Here is a 27927-nt window from a genome sequence, read left to right as displayed (position 1 = left end):
AAAATAAACCAAAACATCTCCTGACACACAAAGGATACACCAAGTTCTGACTATGATGTAGGCAGAATCAGGCCCTGTTCCCTCCTGTGCCCACTGACAAAGGCAGCAGCTGTTCTAGATTCTAGATTCTGGGTGCTAACAAGTGAGTGGGGATTCTAGGGCAAGGAGGTGTTGAGTCCTAATTTCACACAGGACAAGAGCAGGAAGAAGGCAGCCCAAGGATAACAAAATGTCAGAGCTGACAGACCAGAGATACCTGTCACACTTCTTGGATTAACTGTAAGTTTCACCTCTGCATAACCACAGGCAGGGCTTGGGGTCAGGATTCTACCCTAACCAGCTTCATCTAGCTGCCTTTACCAGAGTCGTGTGCTCTTTGTCCCTTGTGATAAACAGCAAGGTCAGAAAAAGAAAATCAGTACAGAAACCCAGCCCCTTATGTAGATATTGCCGCTTCCTGGGGGTGTGTACACTGCTCCTGTGTCCAGCCTTCTTTCTCCATCTCTAGTTTCCAGCTCAGCGGATGGTACCACAGCTTTCCAGAACAAGGCAAAAAGTGAGGAGACCTCCCTTCCTGTATGAGCTCCCACTTCCCAACAACCTGACAGTCCTTACAGGACCTTCTAGGACCAGATCCTTCTCACCAAGGCTCACACCTTGGTCTCCACTACATCTGAAGAGGTTACAAGGAATTCTGGGTAAGTGCCATCACCCTGCAGCTTTGTAGACTGTCCTCTACCTCATTCCCCAACAACCATGGCGATGTACAAAGACATTAATTACATACCAAAGAGAGGAGGATGGTCAGAATTTCGTGGCTGTATAAAGCTGGATATATAATTATACATGAAACACCATGTCATGCAAGGACAAAACTTAATTCTTTAAGATCCACCACCTAAACTCCCACCTAGTAATGAGTTACCCCTACTCACTGGTGCAGCTTTGGCACAAATGCCATGGCTGGAACAAGTTACTTTCTAAGACTGCTCCATGAGATGGAACTAAGACCTGAATCGTTAAAGGGGCCAAGAACCCAGGGCTAAATAGGTCATAGGCCCTAGGGAGAACCAAATACTATATTTTGCTTACAGGCATACCATTAAAACAAATCCCATTGAACAGATCATCTCTCAACCATCATTAAAGAAGTTCCTCCTTGCAGTAGACGGCAATTAACATAGAGAATAAGAGACTATAGTGTGCTCAGCCCTAAATTAGACATACTTGCCACACCCTTCCCCCAAAGTTCAAGGCTTCCGTTTTCATGGAAGAGGGGCCAGAAACAGATGACATCAGGGAGACAGTGTTTCCCATACACAGCTGGGCAACTGCACAAATGAATGCACAGCTAGTTATTGTGACAGTGTGCACAAGGCCTGCCAAGCTCTCCCCAGACAAAGTCCTGGCACGGATGGTAGAAAGTGGGCACTGGATCCCATCCCTAGCTGAGGAGCTACTGGTGTCGAGAGCTTCTGGGAAAAAAGAGTCAGTTTTGTTAATGGCCCTCATAAGGTGACAACCACTTTCCAGGGCAGCCCCACTCCAGAGCCTGGCTGGGCAACACTGAACTTACAGAAGAAATTCGTTAAAAAAATTAATAATAATATTTCAAAGTTATGTAGGAAGGGATGAAAGGGTAGAGGGTGATTACAGAAGGAGCTGGGGTATGTGAATATGTTCAAAATATATTGTATGAAATTCTCAAAGAATAATACATTTTAAAAAAATACCCAGCAGTGAACAAATAAGGAAAAAGAGGGAGGCAAGGATTTGCTTTGCCAAAACTAGCCTGGGACAAATTCCCCCCAGGCCTCTATCTAGTCCAGAGGCCCTGAATCTGCAGGGAGATTCTAAACCACTATCAGCAACAGTGTCTACAGACGGTGTTAAAGAAAGCTCCCATGTAGTACCTGAAGGCCCCGTGTGTACACTAACCACTTTGAGGCATCTTCCTTTCAAACAGACTGTAGAGACTGTACAGGTCAGGCCTGGTCCTTAATGTACTTCTGCTCTGCACCCTTCCTGATGCTCCTCCTGAGGTCCCTGTCACACATCTGAGGTCCTTACAGTCGTCCTAAGGACTCTGTGGAAGCCCAGACCTGCCTGTCCAAGCCACCTAGCCCCTCCCTGGACTACTAAAGGCACACAAACTCTCTGCATCTGTCCCCTCAAACAGGATTCCTGGGAGGATGGACAGTGCACTCTGTCCTCCAACCACACTCATCCCTGACAGAGGTCTGCCTTTACCCTTCTGCTGTTTATATCAGCATCCATACATGATAAAGCAACCTGCTAAATCCAAACTGGCCTGTTACTGAGGCTGGCCACCAGTGTGTACAGCATGCCCTTCCCACCAAGGGCTGCACGCACTCAAAGGCAAGAATCCATTCAGGCGTGTCTAGCATGTCCAGCTCTCCTGTCCCCACCCCACAAGCCTGCAAGGCACCAATGCCATCTCTTAGACCTCTTTATGAACTCCACCCTCAGATAACCGCTCCATCTAAGGAGTGCCAGCCTGCTTCTGGTCTGCAGTGCTCAGGCTTCTGAAACTTTTTCCTCCAGGCACTTCTCTTCAGTTAGAATGTTCTGTACACAACCCAGAGCTACTACAGGGCAGAGAGAGCAATGGGTAGAAGTCAGTCCTTCAAGAGCCAAGCAATGTGGTCCCAGCTGGACCCCTGGAGAAGGAAGGATATCAGTGCTACAGAGACAGTGTCCAGTAGAGAATCCGGGAAGAGACTTGCATGGGGCCCTCTACACTGCAGTCCAAGTGGTAAGGATGCTTAGGAGAAATGACTGGTGCCGGAGCTGAGGCAAAATATACCAGACAAGCCCCGGCCCTCACAGTGTCGAAAAGCAAGAAAGACCCTAAAAAAGAAAAGAGCTGGATGGCGGTGGCACTGCACACCTTTAATCCCAACACTCAGGAGGCAGAGGCAGGTGGATCTCCATGAGTTTGCAATGATGGTGGTATGTCAAAGGGCCACTTGGGGCAACCTGAACAAACCCTCAGTGGCCAAAGGTGGGACAAGAGGACCAGTGAGACAACCTAGTTCTGGATTAGACCCAAGGATAGACCAGCCATGCACCTACTCTGAAACAAAGGACCAAGTAGGCAGGTAACAGGTTGAAAGAGACACAGTGTGTAAGCTCCAAATAGCCTGTGCAAATGTTCTCCCCTCAGACACCCACACCCGCCTCTCCACGGGTGCAGTGACTTCCCTCTAGGTCACTGTGTTGGGAGCAGATTACAGCGGAGACCCCTGATAAGTGCTGCCCTTGGCCAGGTGACCAAGCTGTACCAGATATGATCTGTTTTGCTAATTTAACATGTATGGGTGTTTTGCCTGCGTGTTTGTGCCCCAAGTGAGTGCCTGGTGCCCACAGAGGCCAGAGAGCATCAGATGCCTGGAGCTGGAGACACAGATGACTCTGAGCTGTCATGCAGGTGCTTCCTCTGGAAAATTGGCCAGTGTTTTTAACTGCTGAGCTATCTCACCAGCCTGACCTGTGCTCTTGATGGAATGAGATGAGGTCTTCCTCCCTGAACTCAGTCTTGGTCTAGTCATGTGAGATTTGAAGGGCATTGTGCATTCCTGAACATGTCATTACAACAAGGCTGCTCTGAGAAACGGTTATAACTGAGAGGTGCGTGAGAAGGGGTGAAATGACCAGGACTGCACTTGGAGTGGAAAAGACTCATGTGAAAAGTTAAAGAAAGCTAAAGCAAAATAAAATATTTGCTTCAGTTAATATCCATTTGGTTTTTGATAAATGTAGCATAGCAATTAAGAGGTTAAGGCAGAGTGACAGAAATCTGTGCTGCCTTGTGACCCTTCTATAATCTAAAACTATTTTAAATTAAATTTCTTTTTTGTTAATTGTGTGTGTGTGTGTGTGTGAGAGAGAGAGAGAGAGAGAGAGAGAGAGGGAGAGGGGGAGAGGGAGAGAGAGAGAGAGAGAGAGAGCAAGCACAGTTGCCTGCAGGTTAGACAGGGGAGGGTGTTGAATCCCCTAGAACTAGAGTCAGAGGCAGTTGTGAGCCACATGGCATGGGTGCTAGGAACTTAACTTAGCTCCTTAGAAAAAAAGCAAGTGCTCTCAACCACCTGGTGTCTCCTTAATTTATTTTATAATAATCCCAGCTCTAAATCAACTAACCCTTTCCCTTTCTTAGGGTGAGGATGCTAACCCATGTCTGATCCTCCCCATTCTAGCATATTACCATCCTTGGCCTAGGAGCCCACCAAAGGACATATGTGGACCAGCATTTGCTTTCAGACTTGCTCCTGCTGGCCTCCTGCCACTGCCTGATGTCAGCGCTGCAATGCTCTGTCAATAGGGCAAGCCATGGCAGGGCAAGTCCCCTTCAGAAGGAGGCTAGAGAAGCAGAGTGGTCAGACGTCTGAGAAGAGCCGGTGTCGTGAACCTTTTCTGCCCTGCCTTCTAGGAATCCTAGCCACCTTCTGGTGCAGCTTGCCCCAGACATCCAGACATGGAGAGCCTTTGGTCTGAACCGCTCTCCACCTCAGACAACAGGCCTTCTGGGCAACACAAGGCGCTCTGTATAGCCCCATTGGGAAGTCAGTGGCTTTTGCACCTTTGTGAGTTGAATCCTGCCTGGGAAGACAAGAACACAGACTGAGCAACCCCAACCTGGATATCTGACATTGGAAACGCTGCAATCTCTAAAGTCAGCTCAACCAGTCTGGTTTACCTATGCAAGCATTTCAAAGATGATAGACTCCAAAATGTGAAAAATTCCTGGTTCCAAGCATTCCAGGAATGGTTGGCCATACACAGGCTGATGAGAGAGGCAGAAATATCTTCCAGAATATCTCTGAGAGCAGAGAAAGCAAGTGACAGCGAGAGAGAGAAGGGAGGGGGCTGAGGGGCTCAGCAGTTTTGAGAGTGTAGCACTCCTCCTCGAGGACCCCACCTATGGATCTCAGCACTCATGCAGAGTGACTCACACTGCCCAGGACTCCAGCTCCAGGCCCTCTTCTGGCCTCTCTGGGTACTGCATGCATGCACATACACACACACACACACACACACACACACACACACCTTTTAAAAGAGAAAGGAGGGTGAAGAGCAGATGCATGGCAGCCTGCACAGGGAATATTTTTCCATGAGAGAACCCCAGAGCCCTTACAGAACTTCGCAAGCTATCACTGGGACACACATAACTCATATGTTGTGTTTTATGAATGTTCACAATGCTCACGCATTCACCTGATTTAGGATTGACTTTCCAGGAAAGAATCTTAGGCAGTTGATGTCATTATGACAGTCCATGAAGACACCCAGGAGGGAGGCGAGGAAAGTTAGTCAGCAGCCTTCTTGTTGGGAGGAATCAGGACTGAGAAGCACCCAGCAAGCAGCTCATTCCCTATTGCGTGAAGTTCAAGTTCCCCACTGAAGGCCTGGGTTTCAGAACTCTCACACAGTCCTGCTTCTGTTCGGCCTTCTCTTCTCATCTGGAAGCCCTGCCCTTTATTTTAGTAATCATCAAAGAGGAGAACCTAGAAGTGACAATAACTTTTTCAATATGAGCAATATTTATGAACACCTTGGGCTTAGGTGGTTGGTAGCACATCTCTGTACCGCATCTCAGGGCTTGGACAGAGTGTCCTTACTGGATTTCTATCGTTTGGCAGCAGATCATTGGAAGAAGGATGCTATCACAACTGACCCCTGGATTGACCAGTCAAAGGAAGAAGGCTTTTGTTATTTTTGTGTGCATAGATGTGCTGCCAGCATGTACGTATATCTGTGTGCTGCTTGCATGCCTCCTGCCCAGAGGTTAGAAGAGGATCCCCCAGGATTAGAGTTACAAATGGTTGTGAGCTGCCATGTGAGTGCTAGGAACCAAATCTGGGTCCTCTAGAAGAGCAGCCAGTGCTCTTAACTGCTGAGCCATCTCTCCAGCCTCAACATGAAGCATAAAAAGCATAATATTTACAAATATGAAACCATGAGAGTCAATAAAGTAAAGGATTCTACAACTGGGTTCTGACCACCAGAAACTAGTCAGCATTCCTAAGTGAGAGTCGGTCGGTCCCAAGCGTGAGAGGTGCATTAGACACAGCTAACCCAACACTCGGAGCTTTTTGGAGAACAAGCCCAGCCCACAAGGCTGAGCAAGGGCAATAGAGAAGGTTTTTTTGTTTTGTTTTGTTTTTTTTATCATAGCTACCCCAGTTCATCACTCAACATCTGGAAAATAAGATCACACCTTAGTTAAAGAAAGTGCTTTGGCTGGGCAGTGGTGGTGCACGCCTTTAATCCCAGCACTTGGAAGGCAGAGGCAGGTGGATTTCTGAGTTCGAGGCCAGCCTGGTCTACAAAAGTAAGCTCCAAGACAGTCAGGGCTATACAGAGAAACCCTGTCTCCAAAAAAAAAAAAAAAAAAAAAAAGTCAGTGCTTTAACACATAACCTACATAGCTAAGATTAGTGAGCACAAAGATAAAGCACCCACAGTTTTCACAGGAATTCAAGGTTGTAACACTCACGATGCAACCAGGCTGCATGATCACCTTATTCAAAGATTTTTAACCTATAACATTCTCTACGCTGGGGTAGTATTTCTTTAGCAGCCACAGGCAGGGAAAGCAGCAGAGGTCTGTGTGACAGAATGGCCTCCACACACTTACACTCCAACCATTCACGGGGGATGTGGGGGGCGGGGGGAGGGCTGACAATGCATGATAGGTTTGATGAGTGTTCTGTAAGAGGCCATCACAGTGAGAAAGAAGCCACAGAGCAGAAGACTGGGGCCACTGTGGGACAGTAGCGATGCAGCAGCAGCAGGCCACTTGCCTAGCATGTGACACCTTGGGTTCACACCTCGGTATCAATTCTATGTATGTGTGAAATGAAAACCAGTGAATTCACAGCAACTTGACAGGGAAGAAGAAAGGTCCTACAGATGCTCTTGTCAACTGTTTGCCTTGGGTGCCATCTTCAAAGAGTACTGAACTTGCAGCCCACCTGTGTGGCCCAGGCACTACTCTGGGTCACAGCTCCCTTGTGAAGGTGTGATGCCCAGCAGGTGGCTTTCCACACAGCACCTTGGTCAGCATGCAAGCATGGACTGCTGGCCATTTCCTTTCTGGACCTGTAAAGGTCCAAGGGGTAATGTGGTCCCCACCCACATGCTTGTCCTTCTCTAGCCAGAGCAGCAGAAGTAGAAATTGTCTGGTAAATGTAAATGAGCTAAATACCTAATAAAAAATGGAAAAAAAAAAAAAAAAAAGAAACAACCCCAGACCAATCTCATGGAAAAAAAAAAAAAAAAAGAAAAAGAAATTGTCTGGTGTGGTGGATTGAATAGGAATGACCCCCATAGACTCATATGTTTGAATGCTTGGCCCTAGGGATCGGCATTAGGAGGTGTGGCTTTGTTGAAGGAGGTGTGGCTTTGTTGGAGGAGGTGTCTCACTACAGGATAGGCTTGAGGTCTCAGAAGCTCAAGCCACACAGCACGGCATTCTCTTCCTGTAGCCTGCTGATCCAGATGTAGAACTCAGCTACCTCTCCAGCACTATGTCACAAAGTCTGCCTGCTGCCATGCTTCCCATCATGATGATAATAGCCTGAACCTCTGAAACTGTAAGCCAGCCCCAAATAAATGTTTTCCTTTGTAAGAGTTGCCGTGGTCATGGTGTCTTCACAGTAACAGAAACCCTAAGACAGCTGGAAATCAGACACAAACATACAAGGACAGCAGCCACCCACCAGGCAAACTGATTGAAGCTTTACTGTTCTGGAGACCCAGTGGACTGGACATGGGCTGTGCCTGGCAGAAGCTACTGCCAGGAAAGAAGAATCAAAGGAGAGAAAAGAGCTAGCTGGCCACTTCAGCTACATTATTCTTTATGCACAGGGTGCCTACCAATGCCTGGGACTATGACAGGGTAGAGACCCAAAGGAGAGCAAAACTCAGGCCTGCCTAAAGTGTCTAGCATGGAATGCAGAGCCATGTTAGTAAAACTCTACATCAGGAAACAAGCCCAATCTAAGTACTACTGTCTTCAGAGGCCTGGAAGGAAGCAGGTTAGGGACGGAGAATTTCTGGGAGACACAGCAGTCTTGAGCATTCCCAGGTGGTAAGATGTGGACCCATCAAGAGAAAGTGTCTAAGAAGTCCACTCCATTTCCAATCAGTGGGGCCCTTACCATCCAGTCACAGTGCTTGTAACCAGCAGCTTTCCTGACTCTACCTCATGCAGAGGAGGAGACAGGAGAGGTGGGCTCTTCCCAGACCTAGAATGAGGACTGCCTGCTCCAAGGAGCTTCCAGGCTCAGCCCTGAGAAAAACCTGGCCTCCTGATGACAACTCAAATATGTGGCTGTGCTTCAGCTTCCCTGGAAGAGGCAGGTATTGGTTTAACATATATGCTGCGCCTTCATCCTGATACTACCTGGTCCAAAATAGCAAACTCACAATTCTAGGACTACTGAATCTCACCTCCCAAAGTTTCTACAGTATGCTTCCTTGGGATCTTTTAAAGTTTAGTTTTCACAATCATTTGTGTTTTTACTTGGTGTGCTTGTGCATGCGTGTGTGTGTGTGTGTGTGTGTGTGTGTGTGCGCACACATACCATGCTGCATGTGTAGGAATCAAAGCACAACTTGAGGCAGTCAGTTCTCTCTTTCCACCATGGGGCTCCAGGCTCAGAAGCTGGTGCCCAGGCAGGCGGCAGAGGCACCCCAACTGCTGCTCACTTTTTTCATTTGTGGCTTTTTTGTTTTTTTTTATTTGTTTTGTTTTTGGTTTTGTTGGTGTGTATGTTCTTCATTACCTTACACACTAAATTCACTTTAAATATTAAATATTTAAGATTTATCTTTTTTTCCAGTCTGATTCATTTTACTCAGGAGAAAAATAAAGGCAAACTCTTGCTACAAAGACTTGTTAGGAAAAAAAAATCCATACAGAGTTGATTTAGAGGCAGCCAGCCCATCTGAGTTATCCATAGGAGAATTAAACATCTGTGGACTTCCTCACTAAAGAAATGGGAAGACACAACACTGGGGAGGGATTAAAACTAAATCATTATAACTACCCACAGTTATTTAGAATTAGGGGCAGGCCCATGGCTGCCTGCCCTCCCCTTTTGTAAGAGTGCAAGCCTCTCCTCCATGGCCCAGGTGAGAATCAAGGGGCTTCACCCTGTCCACCCTGCCCACCCTGCCCCACATACCCCACCTACAAGGTCCACTAGGACCATTTTTCATCTGTTGATGCCTAAAGTAGAAAAGAAACACTCACTTGTAAAAGTGCAACATGATGCTAGACTTCACCCATAATTAACTTTTGCCTGGCCCACAATTCTGTCTACTCGCAGCTTACAGTCCCTCTGCTAACCTCCTCTGACATCCTGAGCAGGGTCCCTTAGGCACTTGAGGTGTAGCACAAGGTGTTTAAAGGGCTCTCAACTCATAAAGCTAGGGTTAACACCCCGCTGAGGTCATCCCCACAGGGTAAGCTGTGTGCCCAGGACGATCTTGTAGCCCATCCCTCCCAGTACCACACCTTAGATCACTCCCTGAAGGCCCTCTAAGGGGTCAGAGGCTGTCTCCACCCACTGCTGCTGGGGATGCTTGGCTGGCTCTTAGACTATTCTGTCGAATGCTCCGCAGCCAATTTAAACACTTCCCTCCAGGAAGGAAGGAACGCCCTGTGGTCTTTGCAACAGAGTGCTCTGTTCAGCCATAAGGACAGACCTCTAATGCTCTATGTAAATCCTCATCTCCCTAAGGTGACATTATCACCACTGGCCCTCAGGACTGAACACAAACCTGAACTACAAAAGGACCCTGGGACAAACTTTTTAAAAATTATTACATTTTATATCACCAATGCCCAGGAAAGATTTGATGCATAAGCAAAATGACTTAATGTGACCCCAGCTACTCAGAAGACTGAAGCAGAAGAAAGGTAACTTCAAGGCCAACCTAGGCCACTTAGTGACACTGTCTCAAAACAGAACACAGAGGCTGAAGAGATGATTCAGTGCTGAGAACACTGGCTGTTCTTCTGGGGAACCAGGGTTTGGCTCCCAGCGCCCACACAGCGACCCTCCACCATCAGTAACTCCAGTTTTAAGAAACCCACATTCTTCTGGCCTCCACTGCTATCAGGCATGCATTTGGTATGTAGATGTACACGCAGGAAAACATCCATATACTTAAAATAAATCTTTAAAACCGGATAATAAAACAAAAAGTCAAAACAGGAGGGGGAGAGAAAGTTAAATGGTAGAGCGCATGCCTAGTATGCTCAAGGCTCTTGACTCAGTCTCAAACATCATTAGAATTTCTTCAATCATTTTACAATGTTGTCAACTTGAGGAAACTTCAACTAACCACCTGTCTCCAGGAGATTTAGCCTGTGGGTGTGTCTGGGGGACATTTTCTTGGTTGTTAACTGATGAAGGAGGGCACAGTTACTGTAGGTACCGTGCCTAGGTAAGTAGGCCTGGACTACTTAAAGGTAGCTGAAGATGAACCTGGATGCCAAACAAGAAGCCACACCCCTCCATAGTTTGTTCTCCAAGCTCCTGGCATGGCTTTCCTGAAGACACACTGTGGCCTCTAAGATAAAAGCCACAGTCCTCACCAGATTGCTGTTGGCAACTGTGTTTATCACAGCAACAGAAAGTAAACTATAACCAAGAGTGGTTCTAAAGAGCTTAACTATAAACAACGAAAACCAATTTTCCTGCACCGTACTTAGACTGGTGCTATTGGCAGCAGAGAGGCCAGGCCTCGAGACATCCAGGTGATGTCAGCCTGGCTGAAATGGCTTAGGAGCTCCAAGAATACCCATGTACACAAACAGACAGAAGCAAAATGCGCATTTGGGCCATGTTTGTCACTTAGCAAGCTGACCTGGAAGGCCTGGCACTGAGCCTGCTGATGGACTTGGAGTGAAGAAGGGTCACGGAGTACAAGCTGGAACCCAACTCACCCAGGGTACAGGTACAAAGCAGGTCTCCTGGGTGTTTCCATGAAACAGCCCAGTAAAAAACAGACACTAGGCTTCTGAGTCTAACAACCTAGAGGACACACTTTCATGTCAGAATTCTGCTTTAAAATAGATTAATTTAGTTAAAATATAAAAAATTTTAAAAGCCCCATCAGTGGCCCTCAGCACCTGGAGGGCTGGGAGCTGCTGCCGAGATACTGCAGATTCCAGAGCCATGTCTGCAAGCACCTGCAACTGCACCCATCTCTGACACATTTCCACACTGCGGTGGCTAACAGACAGGGGACCCTCAACAAGAGGAAACCCTGCACCTAAGAACCAGCTGTGACCCTGGCTAACTCTGGAGACTTGGGCAAGGCCCTCACCCTTCTAGGCCTCGGTTCCCTCTTCTGAAATGGGAGTAGCTCTGTGTGCTTCTCAGCACTTCCCTCTTTCCACAGATGGTCCATCTGAACACCCATCATTCAAACACCCACCACAAACCATCATGAAGCCAAACAGGCTGCAGGAGGTGCCTGGCATCTCCCTCAAGAAGCCACCATTGTTTCCAGAGGAAAAGCTCCACACAGGAGAGGATACTCCATGGTGGATTGGTTTTGCCTCAGGCAGTGCACACCTACAAGAAGTTCTGTATCTCTCTCTCTCCTAGCAGTTATATTGGAATGCTAAGCCAGGGCTAGACCTAGGGAAAGTGGAGATTTCTGCCCATAGGGTCAGGTCTACATGGGATGCTCACTCTACTGACGCAACCATGACCTCATGGGGACTGCTAGGGCATGCTGGGAGGAAGGCCAGCTGTGTGTCTTGAACCCTCCTCCTCTGTGCCTGAGGGCTCATGCTCATACTTCCATGGTCTCCAGGAGTTACAGAAACAGGACCACAAAAATGGAAACACAAGAGAGCTGGAAAAGGGACCCTGTTGGTCTCTCACCTTCCTTATAGGGCACTAAACAAGGGACGAGGGCAGGCAGTCCTTTGACACAGTCCCAACAGCAATTCCATAGCTACAGGGCCTCTCCAGAGCCTTTAAAGGTCATCCATGCCCGTTTCTTCTTAAGTCAGCTTACACCCTGGCCTGGATGCCCTGGCAGCCAGCCTGGCATAGAATAGAAGCCCGGGGCTAGTCCTGTACCTCATGGCGCTGTCTGTGACATTAGTCATGTCAGGGCTTCATGAACAGCGCTGGAGTTGAGGGGGGTTAAGGCAAATCCACCTGGGAGGCCAACAATATCCTGAAGGTCCTCAGCACGTAAGGGATATTAAAGAAAGGGGCTGAGGCTCGCCAACCACTAGATTCGCATTTCAAATCAGCTCAGACCACTTAGCAAACAAACATCCAGATTCTGTGCCCAGCTCCTGACCAGTTTGCCTTAAACAGCAGCCAGTGAGAGGCCAGAACCTCTGTTTAATACCGACTTGCATCCATCCACCAGGGTTTTCAATTTCACCATGTCAGGAATGCCCTACATGAGCAGGTACCATAAAAACCATAGGTGTAACTTAAAACAAACCACACTCCCACCTGCTACATATTTTAATTCTGTATTTTCATATGATTGATCTTGCCAAATTTAAATAAAAGTTTTTTTTTAAACATATACATTTTCAGCCCTTCTCTTTCCTGACATGGAATGAAGGGACATAATTAAGCAATATTTCTCAAAGAATTTGGGTAAAGATGTCATTCATGATGGTCATTTAAAGTGGAACCATAGTCAGACAGACAGACAGACACACACACACACACACATACACACACAAATACAAATACACAGTGCCTCTAACATCTGCAGTAAAAGTTTATTTTAGTGTAACTTTGAATGGAAAACTTGGTCCAAACTGTTCTTATTTTGGAAACTACAGGTCAGCAAGGCTATAGCAAATAGAAGCTTGGGAGTGGACACATAATTCTTAGAGCACAGCCCTGAACCACACTGGCCAGAAGAAGCACCAAGGGAGTGTCACACTCTGCCCACCACACCCTCCTCGGGTCTGCCCCTTTGGTGTCAGGCCACAAAGAGAAAAGAAAAGGACTCACTACGCCTTCCTGGGTAGGGCCCAAGTACACATGGCCCTATCTCCTACTAGAGGGGAAGAGAAGGAGAGGTCACTCTGAGATACAGCCTGTGCCCTCTGCCTCCTTAGGCTCAGAATTAGAGGAACATCCAGTAAGGAATGTGGAGGATAGAGTTGTTTCTGTATCTGTCCTTCAGTAGCCACCAGACCCAGCTCCCTCTACCTAGGCCAGAACCCAGTTTCTTGAGGACCAAAACCACACACTGGGTAGCAATTTATTTACAACTGAAAATTTCTATCCTGGAGAGAGGATGCTAACACTCAAGAAGCTAGAACTTAAAAGGCTCACACAGCTCACCCCCACAGCTGAATAAGAACTAGTCGTTTGCCAGGGAAAGGGGACTCCCCAGCCTATCCCAGAGATACCTGGACACTGTGTCAGCAAACATGAACCGAAGTCAACCTGGTCTAGAGAGTGAGCTCCGAGACAACTGGGGCAATGTAGAGGCCCTGTCTCCCAAAAAAGGAGGACAAGAAGGCCTTGAAGCTACTAATGAAAAACAAAATCACCTTTGTCACCAAGAAGCAGGCTCTGCAGGGTCACCTCACCTGCTGCACTTCAGTGCCAGGCTAGGCTGCACCACTCCCTCGGAGCAGCTGCACCGGATCCTCCTTCTGCTCACAGGCTGTTGGTGGCAAACAGGGTCACTGGCCTGTTAAGAGGGACCTGAAAACAGATGCATGGACACCAGGCCTTGTGCAACTCCTGTTCTGCATCCCTGCCATGGCAGCTGAGCACCTCAACCAAGACTGCCGGGCAGCTGGGGTGGGGAGACCTTTTTTTAAAAACGTTTGTTTATTGTTTGGTTTGGTTTGGTTTGGTTTGGGTTTTTTTTGAGACAGGGTTTCTCTGTATAGCCCTGGCTGTCTTGGAACTCCTCTGTAGACCAGGCTGGCCTCTAGCTCAGCATTCCACCTGGCTCTGCCTCCTGAGTACTGGGATTAAAGGCATGTGCTACCACTGTCTTTTTAAAACCTTGCTTGCTATTAGGTATCTTTCACTTTATTTTAGGTATATGAGTGTATGTAAGTGCACTACAGGTATGAACGTGCACTTACATTCATGGTGCCCACAGGGACCTGAAAACGGAACAGGATCATTTGGAACTGAAGTTACAGGTGATTGTGAGCCACACTGTGGGTGCTGGGAACTGAACCCAAGTCCCTCTCAAGAGAAACAAATGTTCTTAACTGCTGAGCTATTTCTCCAGCCCCTGCCATTTTTTTGAGACAAGGTCTTACTATGCAGCCATGTCTGGCCTGGAACTCACTCTGTAGACTAGTCTTTAACTCACAGAGATCCAACTGCCTCTAAATTCCAAGTGCTAGGATTAAAGCATAGTTGGTGATCTTTAAACCATTTATACTGGGTTTCAGGATTGGTTACAGCTAGAAGGTGATATCTCAGCAAAGACCTAAAGAAGCTGGGAGCAAGCCATGCGAGCCTCTGACAGGAGAGAAAGGAGGCTGAGAACCAGCGAGGGCCAACCGCATGAGGCTGGAAGAGGAGCATCACGTTGGAAGTGGAACAGAGACTGTTCTGTGGGGATAGAGGACAGGTCAGAAATGTCAGGAGGTTGAGAAGAAAGAAGGAAATCAGGGTTTAGGACCATCAAGATGGCACAGTGGGTAAAGGTGCTTGCCACCAAGCCTGGACCCCACATGCTAGAAGAGATCTGATCCCCACAAGTCATCATCTGACCTCTACTTGTATGCTATGGCAGGAGCACACACGCACACACACACACGCACACGCACGCACGTACGCGCGCGCACACACACACGTACGCACACACACACACACACACACACACACACGCACGCACGCGCGCGCACACACACACACACACACACACGCACGCACGTACGCGTGCACACACACACGTATGCACACACACATACACACGCACACACACACACGCACGCACACACACACACACGCACGTATACACACACACACGTACACACACACGTACACAGCAAGAACATACCCACTCCTGCACAAAATAAATGTTTAAAAAAAGCAAATAATAATTTGGCAAAGGAGTCAGACAAACTACAGGTTCAGGGTCAAATCCTGGTTGTAAAATAAAGTTTTAGTGCTCACTGTTCACACACCACAGTGGAAGAACTGTGACAACCCAGGTGGTCCACAAAGCCTGAAAGATTATTTGGCTCTTTACAGAAAAAGTGAACCACCCCATTGCTAATGTACAGACCCTCTAGCTGTGTGTGTGTACACTCAAGTACGCACGTGCATGCGCATGTGTATGTGTGTGTGTGTGTGTGTGCACGCGCACGCACGTGCATGTGTACGTGAACTCAGACACCATCCCCTAGAGCTTAAAGAGGGAACATGGTTATGCTGACATCTTAGCTGCCTACTGAGGTGGATTCTGAATTTCTGGTCTCCATCCAGGAAAGTGAGAAAGAACATTACTGGTGTTTTAAGTCACATTTGCGGTGGAGACCACCCCAGGAAATGAATACAGGGAACCCAACAGGAAGTGGCTATGAAGCAATCCATACACTCCTTGGCACATGGTAGAAACTCAAGAAATCCCACCTAGTAAAGAGTGCCCTGCCACACTCTGTAGACTAAGTAAGTTTCTCTCCAACAAAGCCTTGTGCTGGGTAGCAAGCTCTGTGCTCTACAAACAAAAGCTCCTTCATGTGGCTTGTCTAGCCTGATCCTGTCTTTAAAGGGAGTGTCCCAAGGCTGCCTAAGGACTCAACTCATTCCATAGGACATGGTTTTACCACAGTCATGTGTCTTCATGCCTGCTACGATTAATTCTAACAGTTCATAGATGAACTGTGCTATGATCTCATGGAGCAGACCCTCCATCTCGGGATGCTATGCCGCATCTCCTTCAGCCGCACCCACCCTCCAGGTAAGAGAAGCGAGTGGCAGGCTGACAAGCAGATGATAGCACTGACTAGCACTTGACCCTCAGATCGCCCCGCAGTAACTTTTCATGTGAAGAGCTCCCTCTCCTCCGCAGCCCTCTGCTGACTTCTTTAGCCTTTGCTCTGGGCACTCCAACTCTCCCCTTCCCTCTTGAGGAGTGAGTCCACATGTTGAAACCCACTGCATGCAAGAATTCCACTTCCTACACTGTTTTCAAGTCGCCCCACCCTGCAGACTGCAGCCTCAGCTTCCTCTGGGTTTTCAAGGATGAGGAGGTCTTGTGATCCTGACAGCCTTTCTGCTGCCTGCTCTGATCGAGGCATTAAGACTGTCCCAGGGATCCTGCCACCCAGCTTCAACCTTCTTCCTCAGGCTGCAATGTGACTAATGTTTGAGGGTCATGTCTCTCACAGAGCCACAAAAGCCCTACCACATCAAGCCCAGGGTGGAGCCTCAAACCTCAAGAGAAAAAGTTGTTCCCTTCTTGAAAGCCACCATCTCACCTGGCATCTCTGCACCCTTTGTCTGGCGGGTCAAGGCTGGGTTTCCTCGGTGCAGACCTTGCACTCAAAGCTGATACTCCAAGGGCAGGAAGCTGACAGTGGGTACACAGAGTAAGGCGTGGCTGGGAGCAAGGGACGCCTTAATATTCTTCATGTCCCCACAACCAGCACTACACAGGGCAGACCCCAAAGGGCTAATTTCTAAAGTGTGTCAAGCTTCTACTTGCCCACATGGCTCCAGTCTCCCCTAAGCCTCATACAGGGGGCTCAGAAGTACTCTCATAGGTGCCTACAAGCTCTCTGCAGATGGTTATCTGTTCTGTTCTCTGGTGTATGTCAAGGATTGCAAGAGTGGTTTCCCATGTGCCCCAAGAACTACCAGCTAAACAAATGAGTAACAGGCAGGTAGGTGTGTGTCCAAGACTGCCTCCAGCTCAATCCTGAAGGTCCTCACAGAAACCTCTGCTCCCGTGACACTGCTCTGACTACTTTCCATATCCATTTGTCATGAACTGCCGTGCTCTCAGAGGGCAGGAACTGAAGGAACTGAAGCAGGAACTGAAGCAGCCTCATGCTGCTCTGCTGTGGACTTATGATACCCTTGCCCTCAGACACAGTTTATACTTGCTGAAGCCCACAGAGCCACCAGGAGTGCACAGTCAATACCAGCCCAGCCAGACAACACTGCTGCAGGAAGCCGGGCCATTCTGCTCCTGGCTGTCAAAAGAGGTCCTTCTTTACATACTTGACATGGCTCCACTGGGGACAGGCAGAACAAAGCCCCTCAGAGCCACTGTTCCTAAAGCCAGAGCCAAAGACATCACTAACAAAGTTCATTCAGGACACAGGGTTATTTTTAAAGGTCTTTGTAGCAACTAAAAGACACTGTTTTGAAAATGTGTAACTAGTATTGATAAGTAACAACTATTAGCTGTCCTCTGTAATACACAAAAAGTCACAGATCATTTCACAGATTAAATAAACACAGAGGTGCTAATCCAAGCCCATACTCTCCTTGCAGCCAGAGTGATACTCAGTCCTACAGAGCTCTGGCCCTAGAGGAGAGACAGAGGGTTCAAGCCAGCCTCTAACTGCTAACATATTGATGGCAAGTACAGGCTGGAAAGAGCCTAGCACACCCAAAGAGAAGACTGCAAACCTCCTTATGCTTCAATGATATACAGTAATGAGGAGAGGAGAGTGCACACAAGTATGAAGTGTGATACTATGGTGTGAAAAAGTGGTCAGTGTATACATAAGCATGTCTCATACAGAGTTTCACAGATCACATGGCACTTGTGTCTGCAGGGAAGGGATCTTGTGGCTGCAGATGGGATGAGGCGAGGGACAGACTTGGCCATATGTAGTGCTATATATTATAACGTGCCTATGTGCATATGCGTGTGTACATGTATGTGTGTGTGAGCACACATGAGTGTACAGACAAATAAATGGAAGGGGTGTGTGTATGGGTGCACACATGCATGAAGATGCACCTGCCTGTAGTACGGAGGCCACATGTCAATCTTGGTTATCAGTCCTCAGAGGCCATGCACTTTGTGTTTGAAGCAGGAGCTCAGTAAAGGTTGGACAGGCTGGCCAGCAAGCCCAGCAATGTGCCTACCCATCCCTCTTCAGAGCAAGCCCTAAGTGTTAACACTATCCTAGAACCCATATACCAGGGGTTCTCTTCTTCCTCATGGTCAGCAATGTTTCACGTGCGGCTTGGAGGGGGGAGGTCTGTACTTGCTTAGAGCAGGGTTCCCTTCTATCACTTCACAGATACAGATTCACCTTCAACTTTGTACAGCCCTGGATGCCTTGTAGTGTGCTTCAGCTGCCACACTGCATCACGAGACACAGCCACTCAGGACCAGTGTGCCTTCAGTTTCAGAGGTAACCCTGGGAGGGACAAAGAACCCAATCTTGGGAGAGCACAGATACAATTTGAGCAAGGATCTCCTCAAACCACAAGAATGAATATGAAATAGTTTGCTTTCTTTCTTTTGACAGTATTACTATGTAGCCCTGGCTGGCCTAATTTGCTATGTAGACCAGGATATATACACAAGTTTACAGAGATCTGCCTCCAGAGTGCTGGGATCAAAAGCATGAGCCACAGAGCTAATGTGTGATTAGTAAAGCCTCAAACTTTGTATACCAGTTAGTAAGCCTTAAGCCCTGTGGGACAGAGTCCCCCACTTCTCTACAGCCCTTGTGAACACCTGAGGTGATGTCATCTCTATTGTTGTTGTTTGTTCTTCGACTTGGTAGTCTCACCAGAGGAGACACTTAGCACTATCCAGAACTCTCTAGCTGACTGCTCAAGTAGGCTTCCCCAGTCAATTTCTGCTAGGATTTGGAGCTCTTGGTCAGATGATGTTTTGCTATTATCAATCCACTGCACATACATATACTTATGTGCACACGTGTGCACCCCACACACACACACAAACACACTTGCTATTTATTATTTTATACTGGCCTGCTATAAATTAATAAACTCACTCATTCAAAACTAAAAGTATGGTTATCACAGATCACCTTCTGACCCAAAGGTTCAGGAAAGCCCTGAGGCCTTAGGCAGCTGGGTGACAGGGCTCATGTGACAAGGACATAAAAGGCCACTGCTGAGAACAGGCTTCTGTGACGCTGACAGTTTGGTTTTAGCCTGAGAACTCACTAAGACAAGAGCTGGGCCACAAGTTTTGGTCCCAACTTCCTCTCCTTGAGAAGGAGCCGTCTAGATAAACCTCTGGGAAGAGACTGTCTTCTAAGAGGGCAAGGCTTTTCTTGCTGCTTAATTCAGTGACAGTGGCCTTGTTCATTCAATACTCAACAAACATTGACTATACACGTATGGCAGGCACTGCAAGACACTGTAATAACACAAGCACTGAGCTGTTTGTTTATTATCTTTGCCCTGAAGGTCACTGAAGTCTTTTTCTATCCTAGATCCACAATGCTCATGAAGCGTCTCCAGACCGCTGGTAATCTTCATGCCTGTGAATACCAGTGTGGGACACCTGCCCTCGGTGGCCCTGCCAGCCCTGAAGGGGTTACTGTGCAAGAATCACACAGTAGAAGGAGCAGGTCAAAGGATTCCCAAGCCGGACGCCGGAGTTAGCCACTCACCACATTATCTGCTGGCTGTTCAGGCAAGAGTACTTCACTTTAGGCTGCTTCTCATTTAGCTACCACATCCCCCCAGCTCCTCTACCCCCTCCACCTAATAGTAGGTCACTAAACCCCATTAGGAGGAACTGTGCCACACACCCTCTCCACTGGGGTGAGAAAGAGTAGACGAAGGCTGGGCCAGACATCCAGCGTGCTGACTGCCTGTGGCTGGAACTCCTGACCTCAGGGCAAGTGCCTGACTAGGTTAATCCTGTCAGCTGGACTCCTTGCCTGGTATAATCTAGATCTGTAACGTCCAGCCTGCCCCCAAGGGAGCATGGCTCCCAAAGGCCAATACTCTGCCTAAGCACGCTATGATTTTGACCTAGGACCCCATGGATGATCAAATCATACCTATGGCAAGCATAGCAGAGTCACTACAAATCAACAGCTCTGATATCAAGGCCTGTGCTGGCTGCCATCTTAAACTGAGATGCTTTCCAAAGGCCTGCTGAGTGAGTCTCTGCCGAGCACTGAGTGTGTCTCTGCCGAGCACTGAGTGTGTCTCTGCCAAGCACTGAGTGTGTCTCTGCCGAGCACTGAGTGTGTCTCTGCCAAGCAGCACTGAGTGCGTCTTTGCCAAGCAGGACTGAGCATGTCTCCGCCAAGCACTGAGTGTGTCTCTGCCAAGCAGCACTGAGGGTGTCTCTGCCCAGCACTGAGTGTGTCTTTGCAAAGAAGCACTGAGTGTGTCTCTGCAGAGCACTGAGTGTGTGCCAAACACTGAGCATGTCTCTGCCCAGCACTGAGTGTGTCTCTGCTGAGCCCTGAGTGTGTCTTTGCCAAGCAGCACTGAGTGTGTCTCTGAAGAGCACTGAGTGTGTCTCTACTGAGCACTGAGTGTGTCTCTGCCCAGCACTAAGTGTGTCTCTGCTGAGCCCTGAGTGTGTCTTTGCCAAGCAGCACTGAGTGTGTCTCTGCAGAGCACTGAGTGTGTCTCTACTGAGCATTGAGTGTGTCTCTGCCCAGCACTGAGTGTGTCTCTGCTGAGCCCTGAGTGTGTCTTTGCCAAGCAGCACTGAGTGTGTCTCTGAAGAGCACTGGGTGTGTCTCTACTGAGCACTGAGTGTGTCTCTGCCCAGCACTAAGTGTGTCTCTGCTGAGCCCTGAGTGTGTCTTTGCCAAGCAGCACTGAGTGTGTCTCTGAAGAGCACTGGGTGTGTCTCTACTGAGCACTGAGTGTGTCTTTGCCAAGCAGCACTGAGTGTATCTCTGCAGAGCACTGAGTGTGTCTCTGCCCAGCACTGAGTGTGTCTCTGCAGAGCACTGAGTGTGTCTCTACTGAGCACTGAGTGTGTAGCTGAGCACTGAGTGTGTCTCTGCTGAGCACTGAGTAAGTCTCTGCCCAGCACTGAGTGTGTAGCTGAGCACTGAGTGTGTCTCTGATGAGCACTATGTCTGACTAGTGGCCACACCAGGAACTTTCAAGGACCTCAGCCTCTGCGCTTCTCTGCATGGCAGCAGTAGTTTTCTCCTCACCTAAGAGCAAGCGCCAGAGGAAACATGGGCATCCGATCCACCTCCCTCCTGGGTTGGGCCTCACTTTCTGCATACAGGATGCATGCTTAGCTGTCCCAACAGCCCGTGCTTCCTCTAAACAAAACCACAGATCATCCCACCCATTGAAGCCCGATGCCCACCTGGGATACCAGGCAAACATGGAAATGAGCTCCGAGAGACACAGAGCAGCACATCCATGGGGTGGAGGAGGCTCCATCAAGTCTGACAGGAAGGACTTCAATGCTTTGTTCTTGTTTTAAGGGGTAACAGTTCTACTGGGAAAGAATGGTCTATAATAATCAGGATGATTAGCTTGCGCATCACGAGCACCAAAGACTGGGAGGCTGGAGAGGCTGTAGCCACCCATTCACTGTGGGGCAGCAGCACCCTCCAACCCCAGGGCAGAAAAGGCTACAGAGCTATTCGACCACTCTGGCCTGGTGTAAAAGTAAAGTTAAAAGGAGAGCCTAAAGGATTAGAAAAACAGTTACTACAGATCGCTAATTTTCATTATTAGTTCTGAAATCACTCAGAAAGCTCAGTAACTTCTGAGCATGGTGGACAGTGTCTTTCTTAGTAACAAGTCTGAAACTTGTAGCAGCCCAGAGACAGAGCTATCCATTTCCGTGCAGCCAGGAATGGGCAGACCTTCAGTTCCTGTCAAGAGGTACAGAAGGGTGCTACTAATAATATTACATATTGGGCCTCTTTCCCTAGCCTGGTGTTGGACATTCTTTCCCTGCAGCATGACTCCAGGCATGCTACACAGGCATGGCACATGTTCTACCACTGACCTCGCCCAAACCACCCACTACGAACAAGCCCTCGCCTCCTCCTGAGGACAGCAGGGCAAAGCTCTGACTGCCTACTCCTGACATTCAGTACAGGAAACACAAATAAATGGTACTCTGACCAAGTCTTTCTGTTGGAGACAACCACGCCAAGCCCCAGTGGCCTCCCCATTCTCCTTATGTATCCAGTGCACAGAGTCTCAGCACCCTGACTGCTTGGTGACTGGTCCATGCTTTCACAGAGAAGTCTTTATCATCTTCAAATCTCCCCCAGGGCCGCAGAGGTAAGAACATGTCCCTAAGACCGGTAAGCACAAGAGTCACTTTGTTACAGTTACTTTACAAAAGTTTCACCCTAATATAATCCACAGCTGACAACGCTTTAAAAAGCTACCAACCCTATTTCTGGCATGCCTAACTAGGAAGAACAAAAAGCTTCTATACCAAATTCTTGTTTGCTACTCCTAACACAGCTTGACTCACATATTTAGTGCAAGTAAATCGAGGTTCAGAGGTACAAACAGGCCCTAGACCTCCATCATCACAGTAAACCCTATTTGAAATAAGTCTTATGGCTTAGAGCTCTCTTTGTTATCAAAGGGCCTGAATCTGTCCTGGCTGTTGTAAGGACAGACTTGTGCAACATACAGTGTGGCCTAGCACCCTGACAGAATCAGAATATCCCAATGCAAATCCCCAATGCAAAGGCCAGTGTTACACAGGCCTCTGAGAAACTGAGGTTAACTTCACACCCTAGATACGCCCACCTGCCAAGTCACTTCACCTGTCAGGCACTGCTGGTTCTGAGACCTTCTTTCTCTTTAAGCCAGGATATCCTCTGACTCCTCTCTTTGACCAAAAAGTTAATACCTAGCTTAGTATTTGGCTAATTTAAATCATTAATACAGCTTAAAACAAAGATCTTCCTCCTCCCAGACAAGTTCTTTAAAACATCATAACTTCCAAGGCACCCGTAACAATGACCTCAGAACACAGCTCAGGTGATGGCTAGATGGACACTGACTAGACTACTAGCACTTCAAGTAAAAGCCCCTGGACCTGTGCACACAGCAGCTTTCAGGACAGAGATCCATGACTAATGTTTTCAGCAAAGTCGACACCCCTGAGTGTGTCCTGAGCTCCTTGAGGGCTCTTCTCCTAGAAGGGACAGCACCCACCCAGTAACTTTCCATTTGAAGTCTTTGCCTGCTTTTAACCACTTGTGCTGTAACCGAGAGCTTTAACTCTCCTTTTGCACTGAATCAGGAATGGCTCATTGGAAAGAAGCTAGGTCACCACAGTACCAGTGACAATCTTCACAGACACTGCAAACCACCGTGAGACCCATAGGCAACCACAAACCACTGAAGTGCACAATACAATCTTGATCTTTAATGAAAAGAACAAATCAAAAGCATTCAAACCCTGACTCCAGAACATACCCTAAAGTTAGAGTAATCAAAACAGTATGGTACCTGCATAAAAACATAAACAAGCAGAACAGAACCGAGACGAAACACACACATGTGCAGCCAAGAGGCTTCCTACTAAGGCAGCAAGATCATAACTGGGGAGTCTGAGTGTCTCCAACATCAGAGCTGGGAGACTGAACGCCCACGTGCAGAGAGGGAATCAAACTACTCACTGCCTAACACTAAAAAGTTACTACAAGAAACAACAAAATTCTTCAGGTCATAATAAGTATGGGCAACTTTTTTATATGTCAAAAGCTAAAAATGACCAGAGGGATTTCATCAAACTCTCTCATTTCAGCAGAGAGAAGAAAGTGATGGGCAGCTGACAAAAAGACCACTGGAAGCTCCCAGTAAACAGGAATCGATGTCCAGAGGGCTCCAATAAACCAACAACAAATGATCCAATTCAAAGATGGGCAGCCAGGGGTTGACCCAATGGCTCAGTAAGTGAAGGAGCTGTCATGCAAGCAATGAGGACCTGAGTTGAGATCCCCTGCATCCACATAAAAGCCAGGTACAGCAACCCAACCTATAATCTCAGTGCTGGGAGGCAGAAGCAGGAGGATCCCTGGGGACTGCTGGATAGCCAGGCTAGCCAAACTGGCAAGATCCAGTGTTAAAACAGGTGTGGAGCCCAGGAAGGCATCTGACTTTGACCTCTGGGCTATATACACATGCATACGCACGCATGTGCATACACACACGCTCACATAAACAGATATTTCTCAAAAGAGGATGTACAGATGATCACTAAGCATGTGAGAAAATGTTCAACATCACTAATCAAGAAAATGCAAATCAAAACCACAATGAAGTGTCATCTCACCCCAATTAGTTATCAAAAAGACAGAAAGTGAGACTTGAGTTCCAGTGTGCAGAGGGCTGAGGAGAGATGATCAGCTGAGCCCGGGGGCTCAAGACTGAACAAGACACACATACACACACACACACACACACACACAAACACACACACGGGGGTGGGGGGGATTATTCAACTATAAAAAAAGGAAAATCCTGTCATTCACAAGAGGATCCTGGATGAAGTGTCAGGCATAGGAATGTCAGTATTGTACACAAATGTGTATGTGGAATATTGTACATTCTTATGGTATACTCTTACTGTACACTCTTATGTGTATGTGGAATAGTGTATATTCTTATGGTACATACTTATGTGTATGTGGAAACTTAAAGGTGACATCAAAGAAGCAGACAATGTGGATCTGGGGAAACAGTTCAGAGGTTAAGAGCACTGCCTGTTTACACAGGACTCAGGTTCCATTCCCAGCAGCCACCTGGCAACTCACACCATCTGTAACTCCAAGTCCAGGGATACACCTCCTCTTGGGCTACCACAGACTCTGCATGTACATGTTGCACAGTCATGTAAGTAGGCAACACTCACACACGTGAAATAAGATAAACCTATTTTAAATGTCTTTAAAGTAGACAACTAGAGGCCAGGATGAATTTGTGTAGATGGTGAACGTGTGGGTTCCGTTGCACAGAATGACAGCTTCTGATGCTGTGTAGCACAACATGTCTGCAACAATTAACTGACATTTCAAAATACCTAATAGAGAAGACTTTGAATGTTCTAACACCACAGTGACGGACATGACAATTAGCCTCATCAGATCATCATGAATGTGTTTGGAATGTTCTGTACCCTGTGGTGTCAATTAGAAAGGGAAGTACCCTAGGCCAAAATAGGGGACAGGTCACAGCGAGGTAAGTGGAGAACTCAGATAATGGTGTCTCAGATAATAGGAAGGGAACAGACCTCGGTCAGAGGTCAAGCACACATAAATTATGAGGGGAATGCAGGCTGGGGTGGAGCAGTCGCTATCTGTCCATTGGTTTGATCTGCAGCGCAGCCCTGAGCAGTGTGAACTATCAGAAAGAGCCTCTGCAGGAAGGGTGCAGGGATGAGGAGCAGGAGCGGGACAGCCCATGACCCATGCACATCACCCCTTTCTACCACTCACTCTTGCTACTCCTGCTATGGAAGGCTGAACTTCTCCTCTAGAAAGTGATGCCAGAGAAAGTGAAAGGAGAAGAGGCCAGAGGCCAGGGAAGCAGAGCAGGAAAGCAGCACTTCCCCAAATGCCAGGTGTGGTGTGTGTGTGTGTGTGTGTGTGTGTGTGTGTGTGTGTGTGTGTGTGTGAAAGAGAGAGAGAGAGAGAGAGAGAGAGAGAGAGAGAGAGAGAGAGAGCGCCCACTGTCAAGTGGATCAGGAACACGCAACAAACACTTCACCCACACAACCCTCAGTAACCACACCCATTTGGTCATCTCAGAGGATTCAGAGGGAGGCGAAAACAACGGGAAAGGGAAGCACCCCTACATGGGCAAGGCAGGAGGAGGGTAAGGCTCAGGCATCAAGGTAGGTAAGTTGAGGATGAAACCCAGAAAGCACAAGCCTGCTCATTTCTGTGGGCATGGTCTTGGTAGGGTGCTGTTCCAAGAGCAGCCCACATACCCACCTCCCTTATTTCCGAAAACCAAGGTACCTTGACATTTCTTAGCATGCAGCCTCATCTAATTAAACTCTGCCCTGTTATTATCACCCAGCCATGTGATGGGACTATTTCCTCTGACATTTGTATGTAGAACACAAAGCAGGATGTGGAAATGTGAAAATGCTGGACACTTCAAGGCACTCAGTGTCAGACTCTTACAGCCTTCAACAGAGTTCCAGAAAAACAGCTGGCTCAGCAACCACTGAACTGAAAGCTGGTGGGCCCGGGCTCCTCCCCTTCCTCCTCCTATCACCCACAGTTTGCTCCCTGGCCCCTCCCTCTCCCCCTCCCCACCTCCCACAGAGATCTGCCTGCCTCTGCCTCCACTATAACTAGCCCTTGGAACCCGTTTTAAAACGGGGCACTGGAGAGAAAACACTGTAAAGGTGAGCCTCCACATGTGTGCCATGGCATGTGTGCCCACAGACTCATACACTAAGTAGATTTCCAGAAAACTTTGGCTGAACATACAAGCTCACGTCCACTGACTGCTGCCTCTCTGAGTGGCAGGCTAAGACCTAGAGCCATCACAATTGGGCCTGGTCTAAGTGGCCAACAACCACAGACCACAGCACAAAGCAAAACTAAAAGCTGCAGAGCTCCCTCCAGCTGCTGCCTTTCGCTGCCCCACCCTCTTGGCTCTGTGCTTGACACCAAAGTCAGTCACCCAGGCTTTCATGTTAGTTGCAGGCCTTATCACCAAGAAAGGCCCATGTATGCACACAGAGTCTGCTCCTTCTCATAGCTAGTTTCCCCCTCACACACCTCTAAGGTTTGACAACTTTACCAAACCCAGCAAGAGACACATTATTACAATATTTAAAATACAACAAATAACTAAATGTTTTATTTTTAAAAATGCTTACCCTTCCTGTAGGAAACACACTTGAATATTGCTACTTTATTTCCAAAAAGTTTCAAGAACTGCTATCAGCCTCCATTTCAACATGGCCACCCTTTGAGACACACTGTGGCCCCTTCCAGGCTCTCTGGCCACCTCTTTCTAGCATCAGTGCAAAGGGCCTAGAGCGTAATGTGAGTCTGCTCTTCCCATTGCTTTGATGACCTTCGATGAGACATTAAGTTGGGAAGTCAAGAAAACTAGACATCCCTCAGCTCCCTAACTCCAGGGAAAGTGTGCCAAGTTGGGACACTCTGAGCACGGTGTGGTGGCTATTACTTCACCCAGAAATGAGCAGGAACTGTGCTGGTGAAACAGGGACACGCAACGGTCACACTAGGTGAGACCAGAGTGCTAACGACCACCATTGAAAGTCATCATCACTTGGGCTGTCTCCAGGCCAGTTCCCCAAATCCCTCTCCATTCCCTGCTAGCCAGCCACACTGCCGACTCATTTTTTGAGAACAAGAAGTACTAGAGCTCAATAGACCTTACTTCTTAGAGCACACTCAGAAATGCCTTCAACAATGGTCAACTGAGGGAGCCAGCCTGAGACACGCCCAGTGGACTCCATGCTTGTTGGGCCAAAGACAGAACCTGGGGCTAGGATGTAATCCACACTTTAGTGCCAGGTCTACAGGGAAGATACAGGCCACACACATTCAGAGAACATGGCAGGATGCAGGCACGAGGTGGGGAAAAAGCAAATTGGGTGGGTAAGTGGGGCATGGAGCAGTGGGGACTAGGAAGGGCAAATCTCCTGCAGTCCTTAACCACCTGTCTGTTCACATCATGGCTGACACCCATGTGACTCTCCCTTTAGGAAAGCCAATCCCATGTCCATCTGGGGTAGGCTTGGTTAACAGAAGGAAGCAGCTTTCACACATGCCTTGCAGTGTGGCCCTCTAGGGAACAGACAGAAGAGGATTTCTGGGTCCCAACCCTGGTTTCTGGGTTAGGACCTGGGTGAGGCTGACACACTGCATTTCCAATGAGTTCTCAGGTGTTGCTGGTGCTGCTGGCCTGGGGATCAATCTGGTCTAAGCCAATCAGCACACAGCACTCA

General features: G+C 48.0%; 1 protein-coding gene and 1 long non-coding RNA gene across 21 annotated transcripts in view; one reads left to right on the top strand and one right to left on the bottom strand.

Moving 5' to 3' along the window:
• Inpp4a (inositol polyphosphate-4-phosphatase, type I) overlaps nt 1–27927 on the bottom strand; it is a 110914-nt gene that overhangs the window by 76398 nt on the left and 6589 nt on the right. The window lies entirely within an intron of this gene.
• On the top strand, nt 111–19906 carry 4930439A04Rik. 4 transcript variants are annotated; one of them, XR_003947777.1, is made up of 4 exons: nt 111–279; nt 509–698; nt 18278–18391; nt 19451–19906. It is a non-coding gene; the product is annotated as an RIKEN cDNA 4930439A04 gene (long non-coding RNA). The 4 variants fall into 4 exon arrangements; XR_003947778.1 differs by lacking the exons at nt 18278–18391; nt 19451–19906 and adding exons at nt 2566–2776; nt 4221–6420; XR_865354.3 differs by lacking the exons at nt 18278–18391; nt 19451–19906 and adding an exon at nt 4221–6420.

Source organism: Mus musculus, chromosome 1 (genome assembly GCF_000001635.26).
Source record: "Mus musculus strain C57BL/6J chromosome 1, GRCm38.p6 C57BL/6J".
Taxonomy (NCBI): domain Eukaryota; kingdom Metazoa; phylum Chordata; class Mammalia; order Rodentia; family Muridae; genus Mus; species Mus musculus.
This window is presented reverse-complemented; position numbering and strand designations above follow the sequence as displayed.